Genomic DNA, 18474 nt, shown 5'->3' with positions numbered 1-18474 from the left:
TCCGTTCTTACTGCTTCTCGGTTTGATAACAATGCTGAATACTTTTGAAATCCAAGTGATTTTGTGTTTATACAGCCGCAAAGCGCACTTTTGTTAGGTGCTACATACATACTTTATTGCAGTGCATAAGACGGCAAAATTAGTTTGCTGAGAAATGGCAGTAAATAATGATCTCCAGAAATAATCCAATTGCATGGGGAAATAATAGTACTGGGTGTTTCTTTCCTTACCAGAATTGTGCGTTGATTATTAATAAAAAGGGATCCAATTGCCCATCCATTTTACCATTAAAATTTGGGCCAGCCTGGCTGGATTCGCGATTTGAAAGAATGGTGATACGAGTAACTGAATAATTTTTATACAGAACTGCTTTCTACCCGGTTGTGATAGAGGAGCTGTGAATACAGAAAACGCTTAGACTGGTCAAAAACTGTATACGTATAGTTTAGGTCGATATTTGAATCATCATCATACTCCCACACTTACTTTCAAATAAATACATTGGACAATTATGGAAGTTTGCGCCGGTGCGCTAACTTTGTTTAACGCGGTAAAAGAAACGCCGGCCAGCCTGATTTCTCGTTAAAGCAGGGCATTAATGGACAACTGCTTGGACTTCGCACGGACCTGATGACTGTCTCCTCTCTATCTCCGTGGAATGCGGAATCGTCCTGTTTACCAGCGGATCGCCTGCCTGCCCTTTGTCGTTGCAGTGATCCCGCGCTTGCCTGTCCATCGCCAGTTATGCCTGTCCAGTCCTCTGATTGCCTCTCCGTCCCTTTCACTGGCAGCGGGAGTTAACCTATTTACTTTGATAGCATTTTGCGAAAAGATTGTTCATGTGCGTTGGGTGATGGCTGTCATTTCATTCGGTTTGCACGCGTGTCAGAAGAGTACTCGCGGAATAAATAGCATTTTTTTTGCGTCCAAATAGCATCCCCCGCCCCTTTCCCGCGTCGGGATAGCATCCCCCGCCCCCGCCCGTACAAATAGCATGGACTTCCGTGGGGCGGGCTCTCTCCCTGTGTACTGTGTGTGTGTGTGTGTGTGTGTGTGTGTGTGTGTGTGTGTGTGTGTGTGTGTGCTGCGTGCGCGCGCATTTGCTCTGTCTGCGCCCTCTCTGTTCCCTGTCTGCGCTGTGTCTCTCCTGTCTGGACGCGGGCTATCTGTGTGCACTTGCTGCAGCGTGCACTTGTTAGGCTGGCTTGCATAACATACAGTCATGCAAGCCAGCCGTTGCAAGCGCCATTTTCCATTTTTTCCACCACGTGGATCCCAGCAGAATTATTTGAATCTTTCCGATTCAGATCTTTAAATGTAAGTTTATAGTTAGTAAATAGTGTTATATTATATGTTATTAATTTGTCTATTGTATTTTTCAGTTTGTATTAGTGTTTTGTGAGTTTTTTGGGGGCGGATTCCCTTGTGTGGCAGTGTGTTGGCTTGGATCAGGTAAGCGCCAGTTTTCTTCGTCTGCTGCTTGTGCATATTAATAAACTTAACTCAGTAACTTGTAACTTAATTAAATATTTTTTATAATATGTTTTTCATTATTATAGAGCGTCGTTGTACTTCCGCCGTGCCTCCGCCGTGAGCGTCGCGTATATCCCGTGCATCCTTTGTGCGACAGTGCGTGTTCGCCCAGTACGTGATGCATCGTATACGTATATTTTGTAAATATATATTATAACAACTGTACATATATGATAACAACTATACATAATTCTATATTATTCTAATATTAAAACCGTGTTTAAATATGTTTGTTACAGGCATCCTTTTCCGCCGCGTTCGTCAACGTTTCACCTACACGGTTTACTTGCTTTGGATTTGGAGGTTTTGTGGAGCTGCCAACCAAGGTAGGCAGTATTCTAGTGTGTATACTGCGTATGACTTTTACAAAATGGGACGTATATTGCTACACCCGATGGCGAATTTCCTTTGCAAGTTTAAACATCCCATGTTGTTCGTCAACAGGGAGCCGTTTTTCTTGCATAAACGAAGGAAAATTCGACGACAGTGTACCTACAGGAGTACACTCTCGCCGATTTTCCATGTAAGGGCACGTTCACGTATCACGTATGCTCTAGGGGGCCCCTGGATATTCCCAGGGGGTTTCAGTATTGTACTACTGCCCCCCCCCCAGGGGCTTCTTGTATTCCTACACAATTAAGCATGCCGAGTCGAAGTGAAATACTCGGGGACCTCGAACCCGGCTCCCCGAGGTCGCCACCACAAGGTTTTGCATGTATTAGGAGTAGTGCTCCTAATCTATAGTATTGATAAAAGGAGGTACAAGCAACGATAGCGGTTGGTCAGCATTGCGACACAAGTCTTTTTACAGGAGGAATAGTCTGTAAAAACTGTATGGCTTCACCTAACTATTTCAAGAGTAACGTCTTTGGATGGAATGAAAAGTAAAAATTTTTGTCTTGTATGGGTAGGTTGACCGGTATGCCCCGGTTCAAACAGATACCGGTCAAAGACCGGGGGCCGTGTTATTCTTCTACGGTCAACGTAGAGAATGTGCCTCCTGCCCAGCAAAGTGGGTCGACCACTTTACCCCCATGCAATACGAGGAATCCAAGCAAGTGCCCTAAGTGCCAGTTGATTCTTGCGGAATATCATGTTGAGCAGAAATGCTCACATTTTCAATCGTACTTTGACGAATTCGTGAGGAAGTTTCCTACGGACGCTAAGAAGGCGGTGAATGCTCTGGAAGAGCTTTCTTTCCCTGGGCGACGATATATCGCTTCCCTTGATCTCATCACTAAAATTTTTGCTGACCTGGCGGACGTTAGATACTCTCGTGCATTCGACGCTGCAAAATATAACATTCACAAGCCAGGAAGACGCTTTTGCGATCATTGGAACCTTGAATCGCTGGCTGCGTCTCTAGGATATGCCAATGCTAAAGAATTTCTGGTCGGACTTAGCCGTAAAGGCAATTTCTTTATCCCCATCAGACCTAGTAATCAGCATATGAGAGACACGCTTAAGTCCCGACACGCCGCCATCATGGTTCTCTCTAATAGTGGTAAAATTTTTTTTTGCATTGTAGCTGTTTTAAAACGATTTTATGCTGCAATGCTTCTTTCTTTTAAAAAAGGATCCAGAATAAGCGCGTATATGTTTGATCCAAGTGGCCCTAGCATTATGTCAAAAGCTCTGATTCTGAGCTTCATCTCAGCCGTGCTTCATCAGTCTCGTCCGTTTACGGACTTACATCAATTTTTCTCACACCAGTGGTGCAAAGAAAAACCGGAAATTGTTCAGCTGATGAAAATTAGTGTGCAGCACGACGGCCCTTTCTTCCATCGCGCTTGCGCCCTATTGTCTCGCTTTTTTGTCAATGAGACGCTAAAATTAGTAAGTGTCTGAAACTTGTTCCATTAAATGTTATTAATTTAAATCTGCTTGGAAAAAAAAAAAAGGTTGCTGGAGGATTGGATTTATACCGCGCCATGAAAAATGTATCCTCAGACATCGAATGCTACGGCCTCCGCGTAAACTTATCATGCCACGCGGATAAGCAGTACCAGAAGCGCTTGCGGGAGAAAATTATTGGGGCTTTGGGTGGACAATATGTCCTAAACTCATACAGGAAACTTCGGTGGGTAGAAACAAATACGATTTTCGTACTTTTTTTTCATCAAGGATTTGGTCATTCACAGGCACCTTACAACGTTTTCGCATATTCCCTTGAAAGCCTGCAACAAGCGAGTTGAAGAGACAATGGAACACGGTGTCCCTGAAGGTAATAACGATGAATTTTTCGACGATGGATCATTCCATTGGACTCAGGCTTTCACTCCACCACAATCTCGGGCAGTAAATCCATCCGAGAATGAACCAGAAGACCTCCATCGATCCACCGACGTTAGTGAACAGCAAGATCAGCTCATGTCAGAGGATGCAGATTCCAGTATGCAGTGGTCACAAGTTTACACGCCACTACAATCTTCCGCAGCGGATGTACAGTCTGGTGGCGCTCAAACAAGAAATAACGATGTGGAAGAAGCAGTTGCAGCAAACACTGTAACCGTGGACGATCTGCTCAGCCAACCTGTCCAAGACCAAGCCGGACCATCCACCAGCAGTCCACAGTCAGGACCGTCAACTTCCACACGTGACTGGTCCAATACGTTTACTCTTAAACAGATTTCCCACAACCGATCCAAAAAGTTCAACCATCATCAATATTTCTACAGTTTAAAGATCAAGTCTCTTCCTCGAGAATTCGATACCGTGACTTCATTGCAAGCCCTACCAGAAATCTTCCAGGCCGTTTGGGAGCTGTGCTCAAAAGATTTCAATCCCACAGACGCGGTATGCGTGACAATCTTCACGCAAACCATGGAAAACCCAATGCACCTTAAAATGCAGTTCTTCAGTAATTTCAATTCGCGGGATCTAACAGAGATGGTAATGAAAATCAATTCTGGTGGTAATTTTTGCATTGACGACTCGCTGCGTTTGATCATACAACGCACAGTTATTCCGGCCGGAGGCGCCTCAAAGCGCAAGCATATCCATTCGTCATCAGATCGGAAAAGGTTTGCCCGATCTATAGTTCAGGTGACCGTAGGGGATAATCTATGTTTACCGGCTTGTCTTGTTTTGGGGGAATGCCATCACAATCCCACCAAAGACCGTACGTATTGGCGATCTCTAACCAACAAAACCAGCAAGAAATTACAGAAACTGGCATGCCAGCTTGTACATGCAGCTGGATTGGATGTCGGTAAAAAGTTTTCCGTCCTGGACATCGAAAAATTCCAAAAGACAGTGTTAAAAGATTACCAGATCAAAGTTGTTGGAGCTGATCAGGGTAACATTGTCATCGCTAAATTTCCCGAAAATCAAGGAAAGCTGAAACCGATGTACCTCCTTCATGAAGAAGGACACTTTGACTTTATTACGACGCCCTCTGGATTTCATCAGCGTGGGTATTATTGTCACGGCTGTGACAAGGCATATGATCATAAAGAGGAGCACCGGTGTTCCGGCTTTTGCCCAAAATGCTATAGACCCCGCGATAAATGCGCTGAACCGGAACCGAAAGATCGTGTATTTTGTGGAAAGTGTAAACGAGAATTTAACAACGACCAGTGTTTTGATATTCATGAGCAACGACGAAAAAATGGACGTACTTACTGCGAAGATTTGTTTATTTGTCCGAAATGTGGAGTTTTCGTCAGTTTACTTACACGCACCATCAAGCTTCATGAATGTGGAGAGATGTTCTGTCATATTTGTCAGGCATGGGTGAACCAAGCAACTCACAAGTGCTATCTTAAACCCCTTGAGGCACGTGATCATGGATCGGCGGACAGGTTTATCTTTTTTGATTATGAAACATTTTTGGACGCCGAAGGTGTCCATAAACCATGTTACGTTGTGGCTCAATATTCGAGCGGTGAAGAGTTTCGTTTTCCTCCTGACGGTGTTTCAATGGCTGGATATGACGTACAAAAAGAATTCGGTGAATGGGTGTTTTCGGAGCGGCACCGTGGCGCAACTTTAGTGGCACACAACTTCCGTGGGTATGACGGACATTTCTTGTTGTCATACTTGATTGAGAACAACTTGAAAGGGGTCGAAGTCATACGCCGTGGCAGTCAAATTCTTGACCTCCGGTATCCTGCCTTGGAAATAACCGCTCGCGATACCCTTAATTTCGTGATGACGAAACTGTCCAATTTTCCGAAGGCTGTCGGCTTGACTGATTGCGAATCCAAAGGCGACTTTCCACATCGCTTAAACAAGCCGGAAAACTGGGACAAAGTTCTTCCGTTTCCCGACGTCAGTGAATACATGGTGGACGGTCTGAAACGAGCGGATCGCAGACAGTTCGAACAGTGGCATGCAGAAGAAATGCAAAAGAAAGGTACGTTTCTTTATTCTTTTATGCTAAATATTGTCATTTTCCTAATCCTAGTAATATTTTAAAGGGGTTTTCAATTTTCGGGCCGAAATGTCCGACTACTGTTCGGCGGATGTTACCGTACTACGAAAATGTGCTCTCCAGTTCCGTCAAAATTTCATCAGCATGACCAATGTCGATCCATTTTTAAACATCACTATAGCCTCTGCCTGCCAAACGTATTATAAGACCAAACTGCTAAAACCTAAGGAGATTGCAATCATTTCCGCCAATGGTTACCAGCCAAATAGAAAAACAAGTGCCGAGGCAACCCAGTGGCTGGAATGGATCGGACTGGATCATCCGAATATTCAGCACGGAAGAAACGGTAAAGAACGCAAGTTTGACCGATACTTTGTAGACGGCTTCGATCCGGACACGAACACCATTTACGAGTACAACGGATGTGTTCACCACGGACACCCTGCGTGTACCAATGAAGATGACCGGGCGCCGTTTTCGCTCAAGAAAATGTCGGAAATGTACGAGCAGTGGATACGCAAGAAGCTTTATTTGGAAGGAATGGGTTACAACGTGGAAGAAAAGTGGTCTTGCGAATGGTTACAGGAAAGAAAAGATCCAGACATTCAGCAGTTTCTTTTGAATCAGAATCTACGTGACCCACTTCAACCACGCGAAGCCTTTAAAGGCGGTCGGACTAACGCCTCGTGCTTGTTCAAGGAAGTCGAAGAAGGAGAGCAAATCTTACATTACGACATTGTGTCGCTGTACCCTTTTATCAACAAAACCGCTGAATACCCCATCGGGCATCCTAAAATTATCGTTTCAAATTTCAAGCCGGTTACTGAATACTTTGGATTTGTGCGGTGCAAAGTCCTGCCACCAGCCAGAATACGCTTTCCTGTTCTGCCGGCCACCGTCAATAACAAGCTGGTGTTCACTTTGTGTCGTACATGCGCTGACGAGGGACTCAACAACTACTGCTCGCATACTGATGAACAACGGAGTTTTGAAGGCACCTTTTGCACTCCAGAGCTGCATATGGCTATCAGGCAAGGTTATCAGGTTAAAGAGGTGTACGAAGTTTGGCACTGGAGTGAAACCCGGGTAGGCCTGTTTAAAGAATATGTAGATATGTTCTACAAAGAAAAGTTAGAAGCCAGCGGTTTTCCTACCGGCTGTACTACACAACAGCAGAAAGAGCGGTACGTTCAGGAAGTCGCCCTTCGTGATGGAATTCTTCTGGATATTAATCGCATTGAAGACAATCCTGCAAGACGAGCAGTTGCCAAGCTGATGCTGAATTCCTTTTGGGGAAAGTTTGGACAAAGAGACAATCTGCAACAAACTGTGTTCATCTTTTGCGTCAAACAATACCTTGATCTGATACGATCCAAGTCCGTTGAAATCCACTGTGTTCACGCCGCAACTCCGGAGTGCATGATGGTCACTTATTCACAGAAAGACGACTACAACGAAGGCAGCAACTGTGCCAATCTCGCGATCGCAGCCTTTACTACTAGTCACGCACGCATTCAGCTTTTCAAAACCATGGCCAAGCTCGGACCGCGCCTTCTGTATTTTGATACGGATTCCGTGATCTTCGTCCACAAAGAAGGACGCTGGCTGCCCGATATCGGGAGCGGACTTGGTCAATGGAGCAGTGAGCTAAAGCCTGATGAGCACATTGTCCGGTTTGTATCTTGCGGCCCGAAAGTATACAGTTACGAGACCAATACTGGTCGAATCCAGCTGAAGGTTAAGGGCATGACACAGAACGGTTACACCGACGACATCCTAAACGACGATCTTCAGCGCACCGGAGAAAAGCTCGATTTCGCAAAATTAACCGAAATCTTGGAGGGAGCCACGCTGCCTGTACGTATTAATTAAAAACGAAAAACTTTACACCGTTGTCAATCATAATTTACCATTATCAATTCGTTTTTGCAAAGGTTGTTTACCCGGAATACATCAAACGGAACTTCAAAGCGCAGGAAATTTCCACCATCCGTCTAAAGAAACATCTGCGCATGGTGTATGATAAGCGCGTGTTGTTGGAGGATTTTACCACAGTGCCTTTCGGTTTCAAGAACCCGGTAAGCGTGTTCAGTCACGTCTGTGCCGCTGTGTCAGATCGATAGTCAGATGTCGATGAAGAATGCGATGATACAAAACACTAAGTACGGTGTGCAGACTTTTATGCTTATATTCAGTTTTCTGTTTACTGCTCACAGGACCCGCAGCCACCGTAATGGACTTGTATCTGGAAGACGCAACGACCGTGTGGTACGAGATTAAACGTGACTCGTACATGGGATTTCACAAGAAGACCAGTGCCGTATCATTCTGCAAGACCTTTTCGACTGAAGCTAACCAACGCTTTGTGTATACTGCCATGGAATTATCTTCGTCCGTTGTTTCGCAAATACTTCATCACATTTCTGATGGCACTATTCAGGATCTTTTGGACTCTTCAGTGTTAAAATGTAAGCCGATGGAACTTTTCTTGCATGGTGATGGGGTAAATGATAATCTTAAGATTAATTTTAAGACTGGAAAATTTTTCTGCATTTATTTTTCTCAAGCCAGGAATAAAGCTGTGTTGAAGTTTTCGCACGATAAATTCTCTACTATTTTTTCAACACTACGTTTGATGTTTTGATGCATTTATTTTTATACAAAAAGAGAAAAAACCCAAAAAAAAAATTAACAAAAGAGGAAAAAAAAAATAATAAAAAAAAGCCCTGAAAAAAAAAGAAAATAAAAAATGAAAAAAGAAAAAAAAAAGTAAAAAACGGCGTGGGAAAAAATGATAAAAAAAAAATGGGGAAAAACAGAAAAAAAAGGGCAAAAAAACCCCATCTGTACCTATGTTAGAGATGCCTGTTAAGGCAATCTGACACGGCTACAGTTGAGGTGTCACTGCTCGAAAATCTGTAATTTCAGTTACTGATTTACCAATGGCAGAAGTTTACGAAGATTTACAAGTCAGACACAGGACGCAACTTACGACAGAAGCGAACGAACTAACATATATGAAAATATATCAGGGACAGGGTGGTTGTACAAAGTAAGTTTGACTCTCTCTTTTTCTTCGGATGTTTTCTGTTCAATCGCAAAAATGGTGGATCCTAAAGATTTGGAACCTACGTATACGCATTATCGTCGTGACTATCAGGACGAGGTTGTCCTTTTCAATTCGAACATGGTGGATGTGAATAAGCGCATAGAGACGTTCTTTGGCTTTTTAAATCTGTTCCCTGGTCAGGATATATACCAGATGGCTGAGGCAGGGTTCTATCACCGCGGCGCTGGCCGGCTGTATTGTTTTACTTGCGGACTGGGTGTTGAAGATCTCCTACCTTTTGAGGATATCAGTGTGCATCATGCCAGACATAGCTACATGTGTGAGCATCTAAATACTGTGGTTAGCAAAAAATTTATAAAGAACGTACTGGATGTGCAAGAGCAGCTAAGCGGATGGTTACTCAGTCGATGGAATCGGAGAGTTCTGAATTTCAACTGTGGTTGCGATGACTCCGAGGATCAAGTTGATGGGCCATATGCTCATTCCGATATGGAACTGGACAATCTGCCGGATGTCAGTGAAGTGAAACCCGCTGATGGTGTGGATATCTGTCCCCCGTATCCTTAATCATACTTGTCCTATGGGTAGAGGTGAATATGGCAGAAGTATGTTGAAAGTTATCTAGCACGGCGTTTGTGACACATATTTTACACTTACTTTAATTTGTTCTGCTTGCAGTCAATAATATTCAACTTATCGTACACGATGGATTTTCCCGAACTGAAGTACCAGTTTCAGGATGGCAGCGTCAAGTGCTATGAGATCACCAGCAAATCTTCACTATGGTTTGATACAGTCGGTAACACTGTTCTTCTTGCTCGCAGTCCCGCTTCTGACGGACTTAATACTGCCCGGCAGAAAGGTATTATACTGGACTTACCTGCCATTAATAATCTACTCCTACTGCTGAACGAAGGCAAAATTCGATTGGGTTTGGACGCTGCGTGTATTGGACAATCCCCAAAGTACGCCCACATAAAAGATGCCAACGATACGGTTATCGATATTAAACTGGCTTACCACGCCTCCTTTGGACGTACGATCTCTATCTCGTTTGAGGGAGCCTTAATTATGCTGGGTTACCGGAATTTTCGGAGCGTGTGCAAACTGCTTAGCCAGCTTATTCCTAAACCGTAAATAAACTTGTTCGAACTAATTATTTCCTATTATTATTTATAAAATCATCTAAGAAAAAAAAATGTAAAAAAATCATAAAAACGGAAAAAAAAAGAGGGCGTTGCCCCCAAAATCTGCATTACTTTTAGCTTGTCTGCGGCCAAGCTGAAAGTATTGTGGTTTCTGGGTAGCACTCTAAATCAGGAAAGTTCCAGATTTCTTTGGAAGGCGGGTCTTGCCTTCTGATTGGCTTACGGTGCACGGAAATTTCTGCTTCTGCTCCGTAGCAGATATGAACGAAGAAATGCATATAAAAGGGTATGAAGGAACAGGTCTGAAATCAGTCTCACTTCATTTTCAAATTTGCACGGTTCTGATTTCATTCTACATGGAAAATGATTCACCATATCATAACTGTTGTTGTGTTTGACTGCAAGTTTGATCTGCAGAAAATTGCATCGTCCACTAAGTGTACATCTGTGAAGGACTTTAAGGCGCTCAATCTTACATCTTATGATGGGAGCTATTGCCAAGTTTTCAGTTCGGGCAAAGCGATCATCAATGGTGGTACTTCTGAAAAAGAAGTACGCACTCTGTTGAAGCGATACCGTTTTCGCTTAACCCATCTTGGTTTTTCGGCCAACGTTCTCAGCAAGCGCATTGCAAATATCATGGCGACGTACAATCATCAGCATCCCATTAATCTGTATAAATTTGCGAAAGCCAACAGCCTGTATTACGAGCCAGAACTGTTTGATGCGGCCAAAATGCGATACGACGATCTGGGAATCACGGTTAAAGTGTTCAGTTCGGGAAAGTGTACGATTTTAGGCGCCAAGAGTGTCAAAGCAGTAAACACCTGCATTGACCGCCTCCGATCCACTCTCCCGTCTAATCCACCACCGTCTTCTGACTTTGATGTAAGTGCCGTGCGCAAAAAACGAAAATCTGCTACCTCGGACATTGACGAGTTTGTCCAGAACCTGGAGGCGGAGCTTATGCGTGAGTCACAGGTTGGTACCACCACCAGCACCGCTACTCAAGGTACACAGACCACACCTCGCAAGCGCAAACGGCTGCCGGAGACAGATATGATGTGCGGGTTCAAAATTAGTACTAAATCTGTTAGTCGAAGTACGCAGACCACACCTACGCAGACTACACCTCACAAGCAAAATCGGACCAGTCCAGTTAAGGTTGATTCGAGTCAGCCTGTTCAGGAGGAAAGGTCCAACGAGTTGGAAGAATGGCTGAACGAAATTGACAAATGTGGAGAGGAGGAGCCAGTCCTCACTTTATCACAATGCGATAAACTGGTTGCACAATGGGGAGATAATTCCACCGGAATCGACCAGCGTGACGAGTGCAAAACGGAAGAAGATGAGCCAATTTTCACGTTAACACAGTGTGAGAAACTGGTTGCGCAGTGTCCTAATAGAATTAGCGGCTTGTTTACCTTGCCGGAAGATTTTTCTTAAGAATTTCAGTTAATTTGCACGAATCTTTATAAAAAATGAGTTTTTCACATCGCAAACTTTGACTTTTACGATTTAACGTTTTCGTTGACTCTACATGCAATGCTATACATTTTTCTGAGTTTTTCAAATACATGGTAGGCAGTTATTTGTATTCGGTGTTCTGGTAAGAAAACTCCATATATTCATTTCAAGAAAATGCGAAAAAAAGAGAGCTGAATTGCTCCAAATCGGTAGAAGTTTTAACTTGTCTGCGGCCGAGTTGAATCTACTACTGTTTTGGTAGTTTGCTCATTAAGCTGGTACAGGCTGCTAGGTTGTGTATATGTTGTAAATACTGTGTTACAATGGAGCGTGTTAATTTTGATTTTCGTTTCAAGACACCGTGTTCGGTGTACGTTTGTGGACCCACAATGTCTGGCAAGTCCACTTTGATTATAAAGTTACTGAAAGAGCCGCATAAGTACTTTTATCCTTGCCCCAAGCGTATTGTATATGCATACGGGAGTTGGCAGAATTTGTTCAAAGATTTCCCATCCCCTGTTGAATTAATATCTGATTTCAATAAACTGTTTGAAGAAGGATTTTTCAACCCTGTTGTTCCAACGCTACTCATTCTTGATGATCTAATGGAAGAATTAGCAAATAATGTAAAAGCCTCAACACTTTTCACGCGAGATGTGCATCATAAAAATGTGACTGCCGTTTTTATTTCGCAAAATATGTTCAAACAAGGAAAAAGCATGCGTGATATAGCTTTGAATTCTCAATATCTGATTTTGTTCAAAAGTGTGAGAGACATTCAACAAATTCGTGTCCTGAGTCGGCAACTTGGCATGAAACATTTAGAGGACGCATACAAGAAGGCCATTAAGGAACAATACGGATACCTGATTATAAACTTACGACCTGAGACTCCGGATAATCTGCGACTCCAATCGCATATTTTTACTCACAGGCGTATTTATACACCATGAATCCTTCAGAAATTTTTGATATAGTTCGCGCATTGCAAACAATGTCACCTATACAGCGGAGGAACTATTTTGCGCAATGTACCAAGAAACAAATGAGTGCTATAGAGGAGGCATGTTTAAATTTGTTAAAAAATTCAGCCAGTCTTAGCAAAACAGAAGTCCAGCAAGCTAGAAAATATGCAGCAAGCATTAAGCGACTGGCAAACCGCGATATTCCGCGAAAACGGAAACAGAAAATTTTGCAGCAGAAAGGCGGATTTCTTGGTGCCTTACTACCAATATTAGGAACACTGTTATCTACATTCATTGCAAAATGAAGACGTATGTGCTCGTACCGGAGACAGAATATAATACGGTGATGAAGCCGTGTCCAACACCCTGGACGAAAGCGTATCAAATTCGGAGCGAAATCGAAAGACATTTGCAGCACCAAGACAACACCGAAACAAACCCTGGTGTACAAAAGCCTCCTCAATTGGACCTCGTAGCCTCGCAACCGACACCGGTATCAATCCAGACCGAAATTTCTAGTGCACCGTTGCGGTCAACCATTACTCACGATCATGCCGCACAAGTGGATACCGTACCCATGGTTCAGTATTTTCCTGAACCAAAACCTCTAACAGTAGACACTCAAGTGCAATCCGATCCAATCGAACCTACGGTTCAGTATATTGAAAACGAAAAGCCTGTATATTACCCGGTGTCCGTGCCTCAGTATATCAATGTACCGGGAAAACCAATTGTGCGGCATGTTTATAAACCGCAGCCAAAAAATAAACGGATTTCCAAGCAAGCCCGTATTAAAAGTACATCTAGTACAATGCGGCAACCAAATCTGACTAAAATTACTAAAGGACCAGCAATACCTGCCCTGTCTTACAACACCCTAAACCCGCAGCCTGTGTATCAAAATGTTCCAATGCTTCCAGCGGGCAATCCGTACTGGGAATTACGCAGTCCTTCTCCTACGCTGGCTTTAGCTGACAACACTACTGTGCCGAATGTTGAATGGCCAGAAAGTGACGATGATTTAGATTCTTCATATGCGATACCACCCGCAGCCTTAGTACAGCCTTTAACGTACGAGCAGCCGCAGCTACCCACTAGTTCAAGCAGGAAAGCTATCACATATGCGCAGCCACAATTACCGGCATCTCAACAGTTGGAAGCTTTGACTTACGAGCAGCAAAGTATTGCAGCACCTGCGGCCAGAAAAGCACTTACTTATCAGCAGCATAGTTTGCCAGCACCGGCAATCACGCCAGCATTGACATATAGGGCACCAAACAAAACCCCCGTTCCAGCAATTTTATACAAGCCAGAAGAAATAGTGCCGCTGCGAAGCAAAAAAGCCAGAAGTGATAACCAGCCTCCAACAAAGAAACGAAAAACACAACACCAGACTGGTGGTGGTGGTTGGATATCTTTTGCATAATGGTTTCATTGGATGATTTGTATTTGGACCCCTCTAACCCAGGTAGCTTGGGCGGAGTTCAGCGTCTGTACGCAGAAGCTAGTAAACACGGATTCACTAAAGAGCAAGTTGAACGATACTTGCAGTCAAAAGACACCTACACCGAACACCGGCCGCACCGCTCAAAATTTAAAAGAAGAAAAATCATATGTGTCGGTGTAAACGATCAACATCAAATTGACCTTGCCGATATGCAGAAGTTTTACAAGGAAAACGATGGAGTGAAGTACCTGTTAACATGCATAGATTGCTTCTCACGATATGCATGGGCGATTCCTGTAAAATCAAAGAAACCAAGGGAGATCGTTCGAGCGTTGGAAAAAATCTATGGAGATTTACGTACACCGCCGCTAAGATGTCAGAGCGATAATGGAAAAGAATTCACGGCAAGGGAAATTAGAGATTTCTTTCGCGACTGTGGAGTCACTTTCTTTACCACAAAGAACGACGACATAAAATGTGCGATGGTGGAGCGCTTCAATAGAACGCTCAAGGACAGACTTTATGTCTACATGACAGAGAAGCAGACCTACCGATACCTGAATGCACTGGATAATGTAGTATCAGCATATAATAACAGCGTGCATTCGGCTATAGGCTTTGCACCAAATGAAGTGGACGTAGAAGAAGCTCGCGTTATTCGGGGAAAAATGCTTGAGGAAGATGAAATGGATACAATTAAACCTCCTGTTTTTGCTGTTAACGACTATGTGCGACTTGCCAAAAAGAAACTTACGTTTGAGAAAGGCTATGAAACAAACTACACGGAAGAGCTTTTCAAAATAGTCAAAGTTGTCAAGAAAGGAAAGCAATGGTTGTATGCAGTTGAAGATTTATCAGGTGAAGCAGTGGACGGCTTGTTCTATCGTCAAGAGTTGTCGAAATTTAATATGACTGAACGACCAGGTCATAAAATATCACGCATATTAAGGACGAGAAAGCATAAAGGAAAGGAACAATATCTCGTGCGATGGTATGGTTACGGACCAGCTTATGATTCATGGGAAGATAAGGAGAATCTGAAATGAGTTTTTACATGTCATTACCAAGTTCTGCATCCAAGACGATATTCCCGGATAATCGTCCTGGCTGCTATACGACACAACTCGTCCGTTCAATTGACTTAGACGGAGAATGGGAGGTTGGACTTTCTGAGCTAATTCTCCCGCCAATGGAAATGCGTTTTCAGTCAGATCTAAAGGTTGGGATAAGCAAACCATATTTTCCGACTTTTGAAGTGCGTACGCTGCCAAGGAAATTATTCTATAGAGATGAATATGATTTAATCAGTAGCGTAAACGAAATGCTCACATACAATCCGCGTTTCGCTCGCAACTTGGACTTTCGCTACAGCCACCACGACTTGATTAACAGAGAGCCTGAAGACTTACCCCAAACAACGGAAGACGAAAAAAAGCAGTATGAAAAACTCCCTTATGCAGCCATCAAAATTCAAGGAGATCATGGACAACTTTTCGTGCGCGGTGACAGTCAAGTTATATTTGAAGGAGCGGAGTATACACGTGCCCTTGGATTACACGATAATTATCCTTATATGGGGATCGAAAAGGAACCTTTCGTGTTACGTCCACCAAAACATTGTCGCATTGTGAACATTTACTGTGATTTAGTGGAATATCAACTCGTAGGGGATGCAATGGTCCCTGTTCTGCGCACGTTGTGTACCGAAGCCAGTTCGTACGATGGTACTGTTCTGCGCTTTGAGAATCCGCATTACTTGCCTGTTCAAAAACAGACATTTAGCTCAGTGGAGATTGAAGTGACTGACGACAGAGGAGAAGAAATACGATTTCATAGTGGAGTAGCAGTGATTAAGTTACATTTCAGACCAAAAAGATATTAACCATGGTACTGAAAGAGCACCATTTTAGCGAATCTCGCTACACAGATTTATTTGCCAAACAGCATGGCTTCGCTATGCCAAAATACCGAGGCGCCCCAGTTTTTGGTGGCAGCTTTTGGGGGCGGGTGATTGGATTTGCTAAAGGTCTATTTAGCAAAGCTGCACCATACATTTCGAGCCTTGTAACCAAAGCACAACCACATATGAAGACAGTTGCTTCTAAGGCAGTGGAGTCGGTCATCGATACAGCAGTAGAAAAAGTTAACAAAAAGCTAAAAGAGTCCGCCGGCGAAGAAATGGGCATTAAGGGAGGACGCAGGCGACGGAGAGTACGAAGACACAAAGCGCAGAACACACGTCGACAAGCCAAACGCACGCCCAAACGAAAAGGAACAAGAAAACGAACCAAGCGACAGTTAGCTATCGACGCTATCGCCAATAGATTTTGACAAAAATGGCCATGATCGAAGCAAACTCGGAGCCTTCAATGCTTCTGGAAAGCCATCTATTTTACCTACCGGCAACACTGACAGAAAGATGGAATACGAAGGACTATGACATTGGACCAGCTCAAGCAACATTCGATTCAGCAAACGATATTGTTTTTACTATTGCTCCATCTCTGAGTGAGTTGGTGAGCCTAGCGGATATTAGATTTAAGTGTGACTTGCACGTTACGAATAAGGATGGCGCAGATTTGAAAGACTCGGACTGTCTGGCACCAATTAACAACATTTTGCACAGCTTATTCCAATCTGTTACCGTTAGTATCGGTGGCAGGAATGTCACGGATACAAGCACGCTGTATCACTACCGTGCGTATCTAGAGTCGCTGCTCGGCTTTACGGATCAAGCTCAAAAATCGCAGCTAACCCTATCAGGATTTGCACTGGATAATAACTGGGAGAAGAAACCAGGTCATGTAACATCAGCGGATGCGGCGAAAGTGAACCGTTTCTGTAGCGATGGAGCTAACAAACGGCGCGATTGGCTACAGAATATGAAACCGTTACAATTGTCAGGCAAGCTGCACTGTGATCTGTTTCAACAAGAAAAATCACTCCTGCCTGGAGTTGAGCTCACAATTAAATTGGTGAGGAACAAAAATGAAGTGGTTTTTGTTGCTGACAGTGATAGCAACGCCCCGAAAATTGTGGCTATAAGAAATCCACGTTTGCAAGTAAGAAAATTTGAGCCATCTCCGGATTATTTTACCGCATTGAGCAAACAACTACTCAGCAACACAGTCAAATATCACATTGAGCGAGTGGTGATGCGTGAACATACACTTATTCTTGGACAGCAACAGGCTGTTTGGTCCAATATTGTAATGGGACAGTTGCCGAAAATTATGATTTTTGGCCTAGTGCCTAGTCGCTCGTTTGCCGGCGAATATGCATCATCACCATTTAATTTCACGCACTGCAATTTAACGAACATTGTTGCCGAGATTGACGGTCAGCTGTTTCCCACACAAGGCTACAATTTAAACTACGAGAAAGGCAGCTCTATACAAGGCTATGAAGGCTTGCTTGATACACTTGAACGTCTTAACGAAGGAGCAGGTGAATTGCCAATAGACCGCGAACAGTACAACAAGGGGGGATTCTGCCTATACGGTTTCGATTTCACACGTGGACACACAGGGCGAGGAGCAATGTCCTTATCGCGTCATGGAAATCTGAACATACATTTGAAATTTGCTAAGGGTTTGGAAGAAAATGTTGTTTGTGTTGCCATGCTAGTATTTGATAACGTTATAGAAATTAACAATAATCGTCAAGTCATTTTTGACTTTGCACCATGAACAACATACAGATCCAAGCCGCACTACAGAGAGATCCAAAAATCCGCGAGATTTTTATCGGAGTGTATTCTGCCAACAGAATCCCAGACAAGGAATTTCCCGGCGCTTACATTGTCAATACGGAAGTGGAGGGCGATCCCGGACAGCACTGGGTTGCATTTTACTGTGTCTCACCAGGCATACTTGAGGCTTTTGATTCATACGGTAAAAACCCGTCCGTTTACTCGCAACATATCAAGAACTGGATGGGGGATGACTTTATTATTTTATCTAACACGGAGCGACAAAGCGTAGACAGCACAGTATGCGGCCAGTACTGTATGTTCTTTGTTACGCTACGCTGCTACGGATACACATACAAGGATGTCATGTCAGCGTTAACCAAGCATAAAGGAGTGAACGATGTGTTCGTATGCAAATTTATTAACAAGTTTTTCAGTATGCGAACACGAGTAAAAGACCGGAACTTTATAAATGGACTTCTCAAAAATTAACAGAAAGCAGGTCGCAGGTACCGTTTTCTGGGTGATTATGTTTGGCCTCTTACTCAGTTTCTATTCCCTGCAAATCTATCAATCCATTAGGGGAAACAGAAATATAACGGAAATCGATATCAAGGCATCGAAGGACGTGACAGAAGCGTTTCTAAATACTCTGAGATTAACGTCAGATGACGTGGGCGGAAACAATTTGACAAGCTACAATGGATAAAAAAGATTTCATATTCTACAGCATTGTCTCGACATTGTGCATTATTTTGTGGACGTTGGAAGTGTACGT

Source organism: Paramacrobiotus metropolitanus, unplaced genomic scaffold (assembly GCF_019649055.1).
Source record: "Paramacrobiotus metropolitanus isolate TYO unplaced genomic scaffold, Prichtersi_v1.0 Parri_scaffold0000044, whole genome shotgun sequence".
NCBI classification, from domain to species: Eukaryota; Metazoa; Tardigrada; class Eutardigrada; order Parachela; family Macrobiotidae; genus Paramacrobiotus; species Paramacrobiotus metropolitanus.
The sequence above is the reverse complement of the archived record's forward strand: the minus strand, read 5'-3'. Positions refer to the sequence as shown.